We start from the raw sequence: 11043 nt of genomic DNA on the forward strand, positions 1-11043 counted from the left end.
GCTTAATCATCACCTGGCTGTTAATAATTCCCTGAATACTTTCTATTCATAAATATTCAAATTATCATCTGAAGCGAAAAAAATTCAGAATTTCACATACTTTCCGCCACGTTTGAGGGATTTGTTCTGGTTCATGCCACACATCATGCAACCCAGGAAAAACAGATGCAAAATGAAAATTAATATACACACACACATATATATATATAAATATATATATGTATATATAAAACAATATAACTTAATGGGACGTGGTACCACTGTGCGGTGAAATGCCTCTCCACCTGTATCCAGGATTGGGCTTGTCGAAAAAACGTGAAAAAATTACAAAACAACAATAAATTTACAAAATAGAATGACCGTAATATCGGCAAAAAATAGCATAAAGAACAGCTGAGAAAACTGAAAAAGGTTTGCGGGGACAGTGGGTTGGTAAAAGTGTGTAGAGTGACTGCGCAACGAAGGAGACCCTCGCTGAGAACGCGCATGACCTCAGTCTCTCGGTTTTGGCCCTCAAGCTGCAGTAGTGAGCAGGAGACCCCGTGTGTGTGTGTGTGTGTGTGTGTGTGGGGGGGGTCTTTTATTATTTCCAATGCCTTGTCCCTGCACCTCTTCTTGGGGGTGGCCTGCAGGTCCGGAAGGTCATACTCACCACTCTCTGTCCTGTTTGGCGTAGCTCCCAAGCCAGCCGATGATGTCAGGGCACCCAAATAACCGAATAAAGATATTTATAAGATAATACACATAAAATACCAGAAACAAAGACAACAGATATATAAGAATGTGCATGTGTGTAGTTTTTTATTGTTGTTGTTATTGTTGCTATTGTGATTGTTGCTATTATTATTATGTTTATTATTAATATTATTATAATTCTCATTATTATTATTAATGCCCTAACAGCTTTAATTCATTAATAAGGGTTATACAAATCACCACCTTCCCATATTATATGCGATATATTATTGAGCTGTCGATAACCATTTGTAAAGGAACAATGACTTATGGACGTTTTATGATGGTCTGATGCCTAAATTATTTCCCTCACATATTAATGCACCTTAAATGTAAGTTTTTACAACTTAAAAGCTGCAGCTGCAAATCAACGCTCTAGCAGCAAGCAAGTTTTCCTTCTGTGATTGATTTGTTTTAAACTGAAAGTGTGCCGTTCGGCCCGTATTCCTTACTCATCATGTCTCAGGATGCTGGCCTGCCTGTGAGGCCAACGATGGGGAAGAGGGCAGGGGAAGCGAGGACGCCACTGAAACTGGATGTGGGAGCCCGCAGGAGAAACAGCACCTATTCATTTTGAGTGGCCCAGCAGGTCGGTTTAGTCTAAAGCTTCCCAGATTTTCCAGGTTGTTTTCTCCTGCAGCTGGACCTGATTTTTAGGGGAAGTGGGTTTCTGGGCAGCTTGGAAGGTTGTTTGAGGGCTCTGCTGAACAAAAGAGCGCCCACTGCTGGTCTGGGCCGTCAGGTGGCACAGATGCCAGGCATGAGAGGCCACGCCCACCTCCCCGACCAGGCCGAGTCCTCTTGAGAGGCCACGCCCACCTCCCCGATTAGGCTGAGTCCACCTGAGAGGCCATGCCCACCTCCCCGACCAGGCCGAGTCCTCTTTAGAGGCCACGCCCACTTCCCTGATTAGGCCGAGTCGTCATGAGGCCACGCCCACCTCCCCGACCGAGTCCTCCTGAGAGGCCATGCCCACCTCCCCAATTAGGCCGAGTCCTCCTGAGAGGCGACTCCCACCTCCCAAATTTGGCTGAGTCCTCATGAGAGGCCACGCCCACCTCCCCGACCAGGCCGAGTCCTCTTGAGAGGCCATGCCCACCTCCCCGACCAGGTCGAGTACTGCTGAGAGGCCACACCGACTTCCCCGATTAGGTCTAGTCCTCCTGAGAGGCCATGCCCGCCTCCCCGACCAGGCCGAGTCCTCTTGAGAGGCTACGCCCACCTCCCCGATTAGGCTGAGTCCACCTAAGATGCCACACCCACCTCCCCGACCAGGTCGAGTACTGCTGAGAGGCCACACCGACTTCCCGGATTAGGTCTAGTCCTCCTGAGAGGCCATGCCCGCCTCCCCGACCAGGCCGAGTCCTCTTGAGAGGCCACGCCCACCTCCCCGATTAGGCTGAGTCCACCTAAGATGCCACACCCACCTCCCCGACCAGGTCGAGTACTGCTGAGAGGCCACGCCGACTTCCCCGATTAGGCCTAGTCCTCCTGAGAGGCCACGCCCACCTCCCCGACCAGGCCGAGTCCTCCTGAGAGGCCACGCCCACCTCCCCGACCAGGTCGAGTACTGCTGAGAGGCCACGCCGACTTCCCCGATTAGGCCTAGTCCTCCTGAGAGGCCACGCCCACCTCCCCGACCAGGCCGAGTCCTCCTGAGAGGCCATGCCCACCTCCCCGACCAGGTCGAGTACTGCTGAGAGGCCACGCCCACTTCCCCGATTAGGCCTAGTCCTCCTGAGAGGCCACGCCCACTTCCCCAACCAAGCCGAGTCCTCATGAGTGGCCACGTCCAGGATACAGGTACAGGTAGATGGGGTCTCCTCATCTCCCCACACTTATTTCTGCAGTTTCCCTGGATCCTGTGATGGCGGAAGGATCCGCAGTTGCTGGTGGACAGGGTGCTCTTTGGTCACTATCAGATGTCAATAGAAATGACATCAACAAATGGCAGGGAAAAGAACCATTTAAAATAGGTGCAGAAAAAGCTATACAAAATGGATTGTTCTCATTCCAGAATTGCATAATAAAATTACTGGATTAAGTGTGACAGTTCACAGTTTTTTAATTGGCACATTGTAAGGCGGAAAACAATAAAAGTACGATAAATGTAGGAACGAGACCAGAAAAAGTGAGTCTGCAGGTTTGCTCTGTGCCAAGTCCAATGCTGAAAATGTAATGAAGAGAGTTTGGCAACAGACACACCCATGTTAACCAAAAGGCATTTAGCAATGCTGTGGGGTGTAGCTTCCTACGGAACAGGAGCCCTTGTGAGGGCTAGGGGGGGCTGTGCCCATGTGACAGCCCCCCCACCCGATGGGAAACCTGTCAGCTGTTTCTGAGAGGAGCCGCATCCCATAATCAGCGCCGAGCTGTTATTTGTCGTTACAGGCCCCACTCATCCTGTCGGTGGAGACAGTTAGCCCCGATTGGCTGCCCCGATTAGGTCCGCAGGAATCCGGTACTACAATAACGGTCTTGTGTCGGATTGTGGCGCGCCCCCTCCAGGACAGAACAAGAGCCCACTGTGGAGATAAATTTAACAATACAGGACAGGAATGTGCCATATGGACCACGTGGGAGGAGACGGCCGTACTCTCTCTGAGACGCGAGGACCGAGCTGTCAGAACCGGGCCCACCCATTTGGTAGGACACGCTGGAGGGGCAGCCCAATCTACCAAACGTGGCCCAATCGGGTCCAGCGCTCCGACATTGGTCCGCATTGAAGGGGAACCGGGTTGAGGCTTTAAAAACCTTAGATCATAAAACCCAGACCGCAGAACTTTGCACGGAGGTTCTGTTTTGGCTGCACAAACGGAGGAAAATATAAATGATTTACGCACTTTAAAAGTAAATGCAGCCTGAAAACACAATCAAATAAATATGACAGACGGGCTGCTAAACGAGGAAAACTGGCAGGAAGCGGCCATCACGATCTGGCTGCGTGTCACACATGCTGGTGGGCGGTTCCCTTTGGGGGCGGGGCTTCCACACATCTCCATGCCGATAGAGCAAGGCTTTCGCACTGCGTCTCTCTCCGACACGCGGAGAACACCGCAACATCTCTCCCTGAATTCCCCTTAAGCGCTGAATCAGATCTGGCTGTGGGTTGCTATGGTTTCCGTCGTCGTTGAGCAGGGCGGAAGGCAGCGAAACGTGTACTGAATCATCGGGGAAATCCCAATCATATTCTGCCCGTTCTGTGTTTGGATGTCGGGCGTGATGCCAAGGGGAAGGGGGTCTGCTCTCAGTGAGATGTGTGTGTGTGTCTGTGTGTGAATGCCGCTGATTGTGTACGGGTGCAATCTCGCTTGTATGTGATGGTGAGTAAATGTCCGCAGGCGTATGTTCAGACCTGACAGGGAAGCGGCACGGTTGCCATGGCAAGTTGAAGCCTCGCCTGGCAGTATGAACCAGACCTGGTGATTAGCACATGACAGCCGGCACCGCGGGGTTGGGGGGAGCGCTGTTCATCCCGGCAACGCAGAGGCCCCCAATTGAAAGGGGAACGCGGCCGGGTGTCCGAGTACCGGATATGAGGGGCTGGGCCCTCTGTCCTCCGCTGAATCGGGGCCCCGCAAAGGCGGATTCTGAGTGGCTCCTCTCCAGATCTTTGAAGGATGGTATTCCAGAGGCGGAGCGGTCGGGGGCCGACCTACACGGCCCTTATCTTGTCCCCCCCCCCAATATCTCAGTTCTCTTGCTCATACAAAGCTAAATCCTAACAGGAACCCACCCCAGCATGAGTGGGTATGTGCACTTTCAGAGGGTGGCACTGCCCTGCAGGTGGACGCTGATTTTCACGTCATGTCTCTTCTGATAAGGCCGCCCACCAGCGTAATCAACCCCCCCCACCAACCACCCCCACACACGTACACACACACTGTATTACAAAGTGATGGTGTTTACCCCCCAGAGTAATCCACACCCATTTCCCAGGGCATCAGGTCCCGGTGGCCAGCAGGAACAGGATAAGAGCTGAATTCCCAGACCAGACTCCCTGAGCTTAAGCTGTGCTCCTCACGCTAACCCACAATGCATTGCTGGAGATTCTTTTTATTTCGTCAGGACAGACAGATGAATGAGACGGCCCTCAGCGCCCTGCAGGAAGCCCAGACTGGCCACGTGGTGGACCGGCTGTTTCCAGCTGACGCTCTCAGCCTGCGATAACCTCTCCGGGTCTGTGGTGTTTCAGAGCAGAACACCACCACGTCGGACTTTAGCGGCTGGATCGACAGCAGGCTCCTCCGCTGGGCAGGGCATGCGGCTCCTGTGGGGGGCTCCGGATGCTTCAGTATCATGGGACTCACAGAGAGAAGTAAGCTGTCACATGACCTCTGGTGTATCATATGGCTACATCTGCTGCTGCAGGTGCGAAAGAAGAAGGAAGGACCAAATCACAGGACTCACTGCGACTTACTGTGACACACTGTGACACACTGTGAGTTTCTGTGACTTATTGTCACTCACCGTAGCTCACTTACTGTGACCCATTCTGACTAAGACTTAGAGTGACTGACTGTGACACACGGTAACTGACTGTGACTTACTGTGACTCACTGTGACTCACACAAAGGTCTGGAGTGCAGCACGCCTGCAAGTTCAAGGCCGGAACTGGGCTTTCGATCAATGTGATAAAAGTACAGTAATAACGCAGGACAGGCTCTATTGGAGCAGGCCTCAGCCTGTCCCTGGTGCCCGCAGTGTTTGTCAGTGCGAACAAAGACCCAAATGGGGGTGGCCTGGGCGACCGGCCCACACTATTGCTGGCACTGACACCCCTAAAATCCGGTCACTAGGGAGATGTAGAAGTTTCAAGGGTCTGCCAAGCATGCCCCACACAAAGGGCAGCTAGAACGCGCTCCCAGAGGACACTAGCATTTAGCGGTTAGCAGTAAATTCCCTACTCATCTCCACATGGAATGACAGCGCAGGGAGGGGGCCACAGAGCCCAGATCGCAAAAACCCAGCTACAATCCAGCACCCCACTGGGGAAGCTAATGAAACTCATGAATACTGTTAGATTAGCAGATGATCAGATTCCTTCCTGATTTTATGTGTAAGTCACCTGTAGCTCTATGTGGCTGATATCTGTGCTTTCTTCATTGTGTTTGCGAAAAAAAAAGACTACAGATCCTAGCACAGGGGTCGTGTCCTGTAACTCATGTCACATGATAAGAGCTCAGAGAAAATGGGGCATCACAACACTTATCACACTCCACTTATTACCAGGGAATCAAAGCAAAGCGTTCCTATGTCGTGTCTAGGTTCTGCTGCAATTGCAGGCTCGGAAGGTTCTGGGTACGTGGCAGATGACTGACTATGTCCCAGCCATGCCCCCCCTCCGCCGCCCCCACCACACACACACCCAGGTCTTGGCCCCCACTCATCCACACTTACAGGGCACAGTGTGGCTTTGTGTACGCTGGAGAGTGCTTCTGGTTCCTGAAAGATGGGGGGCAAGGGGCCTTTAAAAAGGCAGGGCCGTTACGTACCTGGCCACCAGTGGGGGGGGGGACCGGGGTGGGGGGGTTGTGCTGCACAGCACCAAAACACTTTTAATCCATTTAAAAAAATGTTCTGGAAAAATGATCTAAGTGTGAACGCCACAATGATCTCTGTATCCAGAAAACTCTGGTTCGTTCGCTAACGAGTTGTTTGCCCGGCACGGTGGGCGAGGGGCCTTAAGCGCTGAGGGGTGTGGCGGTGCCCCCCGGGGACCATGTTGAGCTCATGAGCCTGACACTGCTGGGCCTGATTATTAACCTGCCTGCTTTTAATCACAAAAAAACATCTCAATGACACTTAATGGCCTTGTTTGGAAGTGTTCTGGCTGTGAATTGATCTCCGAGGCTCGTTACGCTGGGCCCAAAATGGCCGGACGCACGGAAGGCGCCGGGCTCCGGTCCCAGAATGGCACACTGCGTCTCCTCAGATGGCGAGCCAGCTAGCTCGTCAGTAACTTTTATTGGATCCTGAAAATGCCGATTCCGGATAATGAGCCGGTCCCAGGAACGTCACCGGACTTGGGAATTACTATTGGGGTCGTCCTTTAAGAACATTTTTTATGGACCTGCTTGGTGCCGTGTACAGAGAACATGCAGGGCGTGTCATAAGGACACAAAGCAAGAGAGGGGAGGACGACACAGGTGTGGGGGGGGGGGGGGGTGGAGGCAGGGAGGTGCTGATTTAAATGAATTAGATGGCAATAAACAAATAATGGACGTGCTGTAGTGCGATTAGTGCACATTTATAATGCACTTTGCTTGTTGTTATATCACTTCTGAATATCAGAGTCTGAAGCCGAATCGCCATCTTCCCAGCGAAGGCGGCATCGGCACTTTGAAGGGGGTGAGTGTAGCGGACGGGTGTTGGAACCCATTAGCTAGATTATTATGTAACATGCTGGTGCTGTTGACTGGGGTGTACAGGGGGAGAGCTTGAAATTCTCCCCCCCTGCAAAATGTCAAGCAAAATGTCAGATGAAATTGACATATTCAATTTATTGAATATTGACAATATTGATATATTGTTCCCCAATCATGTAATATATTTCATATGTTTGCACATCTGTGTGTGTGTGTGTGTATATGTGTGTGTTTTGTATATATTACATTTTGAGGATAAAAACCTGTCATTTACATGTAATGGGGACCATTCTTTTGGTCCCCACAAGGGGAAATTCAATTTTATTAAAATCTGTGACTGCAATCAAAAAACTACAAAGGTCAAAAGTCTTGTACATAAGGTTGTGTGTGTGTGTGTGTGTGTGTGTGTGACCATATTCCTTAGGTGAGGAGCCTGAACACTGTTTTCTGCACTTAGCCTCAGTGACGTACATTTGATAATAGCGAATTAGCAAGCTCACACTTTTATATTTGTACTGAAAGAATTTGGTACCGGATTCATGGGTTCAACAGCGGCGAGTGCTTTGGCTGCTTTCTGTCATCATACAGAGCTCTCAAACGCAGAAAGGAAATGAATTCGGCCATGAAGAGGATCACATGGTCTGATATGGAGCATTTCTTGTGTTATAAAACCAAAAAAAAAAGATGCTATTATCTCTGACATGAGCCTCTAACCCCCAAGAAGAAAGTTCCAGAAAAATGGGGGCCACTCTGCTATGGAGTCACGTATGTTTAGACCGGCCGGAGGTGAGGTGAGGTAAACAGTTAATCGTTTCCTATTAACAACAGACACTGCGATAGCAGATGAAAGGCCCGGACTCCAGGATTACACAGAGAAGTGTTTCAGTTTAGTTTCCACGGAGACGAGCGAAGACCAGAGGGCTGATTCATGATCACGGGCAGTGCGGAGAAAGGGTTCCGCAAAAAGGCCACTGCGCAGCTGTTCTGGGACACGACCGCTTATCACGAGACCTGACAGGATAGCTCAGAGCTTCGCGGTCTCGTCTGACAGGAGAAGAGGGGCCCAGACACCCCTTAAGGAGATCTCGCTGTCATGGAAACCGAGTTTAATACCCCCCCCTGAAAAGATAATACTCAAATATAAGGTGCAAATATCGGAGGTCGCCTGTCACCTTCCTCAAAATGACGAAAGAAACGCCTTCTGTCCGTAACACCGAAAGTCAAAATGTATCCCATAACAATCCCGATTTCTATACCCTACAGCACACATCTGGTAATCGTCAGAGTTAATGATGACTCTTAATTAAAAATATTCTTACTCTCCGAAGCTTGGAGAAAAAAAAAGCAATATCCAGCCTGACCTTGCCAAAATGTATGAAAGCGAACCGTAAACTAGTTGTGAGAAATTTTCTGTAGGGTTATAAAACCTTTTTCAGCACAATAACGTTTTATGATACATGTTAGGACATTTGTGTGTGTGCTGACGCCAGCCTCACTGTACAAACCCTACGGGCGTGAAGTGAAGACCAGGAACAATTTTCATGGCAAAAATGCAAAGGATTGTGGGTAACTGTGATCCTGACCTCCAACACGCGGACTGCAGATAAAGCTTCGAAACTCCTTTGAAGGCATTTTCACTGTTCGGTGAATGTCTTAAGAAATGAGACACGCTAACCTCCTACATGTGTATCTACAGATGACCGGCAAGCATCTTCACCTCCTCCCGGGAGTTTGAAGAGGGGGCCTGAGCAGGTACGTCTGCAGGGGACAGATGTCTGATCCAGAAGGTACTTCAGATGTTTAGTGCTACGATGGCTGGTAAAGGTTCCGTTCCCCGAATGTCATCATGTTGCACAATGGTCCTTGAATAGTCTTATTAGGTTCTTGCTAAGTTGTTGTGTAGTTGTTCCTGTGTAGTTCCTGGTCTGATCCTGCTTACACCTGTACCTGGACATTCGTTGGAAGCTCAGCCTAGCTGCACTTATGCCTATTCGACTCCTTGACTGCTGAATGTTTGTAATGTGCTATTTACCTCACTTGTACGTCACTCGGAACAAAAGTGTCTCCTAAATGTGCAAATCTGAGATAAATCGGAAAGCTGTCCTGTTACATGAGCAGGGGAACGGACAACCTGGGGTGGGGTTTAATCAGCCGATGAGCCCACAGATCACCTGTATCCTAACAGACTGGCATTATGAAAAATAAATTCTAGATCCTGAAGGTCCCAGCGGCAGCCCATCCATGACCTAATATCTGGTTTGATTTTGTGTTTCTGTATCTGCCGAAATGGACGGCCTTCACACTTTCTTGTCCCTGGCATTGGAGGCTAGAACAGAAAGGCTACATCATTCATAATATTCCATGGGGGGGGGTTCTCTCATCTCAGGTGGACCCAATGCTGAAGGGAACCTGAACATTTAATTTTCACGCTTAACCAACCAGAGCGACACTGGTCCCGACGAGCAGAACCCCAAGTGACCTGTTAAAAAGAGACAGTGAAAGGTGGCCACAAGGCCCATGCGCAAAACGTTCCAAAGGAGCCCGAAGGCTGATCTCCCCCAGGAGACCCACCCCCCACCCCCCACCCCCAGTCCAGGTTCAAAACAGGTCTTTGTTTTATATTAGTCAGGAATGACCGCAAACAGCCATGAGTTGGCAAGATTCGATCTTCCAGCTGGAGTCCTTCTGATGCTGTAAGAGATCAGGAACAACGCAGGTTTTCTTCTGCAGAGTTTCCACCTGGAGTGAAGTGCAAGAGGCATTCAGCCTCCTGGCACCGAGCAGAACTGGTGAGGCAGACGCACGTCACCGAACACGGGAGCGGCTCTCCGAACCAGACCTCATAGTTTATGTCGCCTCTATATCTCCGTCCGCCTTGCGGTTCACACATCTTGTGATCTTCTTCCCAAAATGTACTTTCTGCTGCGTCTACCCACTGATGCCAAGCTCACAAGCCTTTTCTACCCACTACACATGCTTCTAGAACCTTCCTTCCCGTCACAAATCTACACACGCCGAGTGCTGCGTGGTGCCCCTGGTATGTGATCTCGCTGACCTTCTCCCGAAATCCGTCCTGTGAGTCAAGAACGCTTTTTTTTTTCCCTTTATGCCAGTTCAACACATTGTTGCGTATTTCACTAAGGCGGGTTTGAAACAAACATGTTTTGTAAAACGCTTCAAGGACAAATGCAAGCGGTAAAACATGCATCAGTATTTATGTACCTTTTGACAAGGACTTGTCAGACTAAAAAAAAAAAATCTATAGCAGTATTGTCCAGGGAACAAAATAAAGAAAAAGGGAATTAGTTTAGACAGAATCAGAGTCAGCCAGGCTGACATGCCAGACCCTAAGTGAGCAGGCCATACGTTTTTCTCTTGGAGATCCTTCACATTTGTTAAGTTGCCCTAAACACAGCCCACAGCTCCTCCCCCTTTACTTCATGCTTGCGGTTTTCACATCCATCCACTGCAGCAGCTCTGTGTTGCTGCTAATTACCCCCAACTAGAGGAGCAGTGACCCCCCCGGGCATCAGTGATGAATGGACAGTTTGTCTGGAGATTGCTGGTGTCACTGGTGGCTTTTGTCTCCAGCAGGAGTTTTAAGAACACTAAGAAGAACCGTCCCTCCCCAATTCTCTATGCGGCCCTTTTTTGTTTCCCAAGAGGCTAATTAAACTGTTCAGTGCCCCCCCCGGAATGAGTCACCCTCCGATTTGCTCTGAAAAGCCCTCACTAATGCATGGACAATGGCAGCAATGTTAAAAAACACAGAGTACCATGCAAAAGTCTTAGGGCGTCGGAGAAAATGCCGTTCGAATTGCATTTAAGATGGTGTAAAACTACAGCTTTCTGTCTGTCCGTGTGTGTCAGTTTAGCCATTTCTCAGTCTCTCCTTAAGTCACCCCAGAATTTGCTGATTAATACAGCCATCTGTTTGGTG

Source organism: Brienomyrus brachyistius, chromosome 4 (genome assembly GCF_023856365.1).
Source record: "Brienomyrus brachyistius isolate T26 chromosome 4, BBRACH_0.4, whole genome shotgun sequence".
Classification (NCBI taxonomy): domain Eukaryota; kingdom Metazoa; phylum Chordata; class Actinopteri; order Osteoglossiformes; family Mormyridae; genus Brienomyrus; species Brienomyrus brachyistius.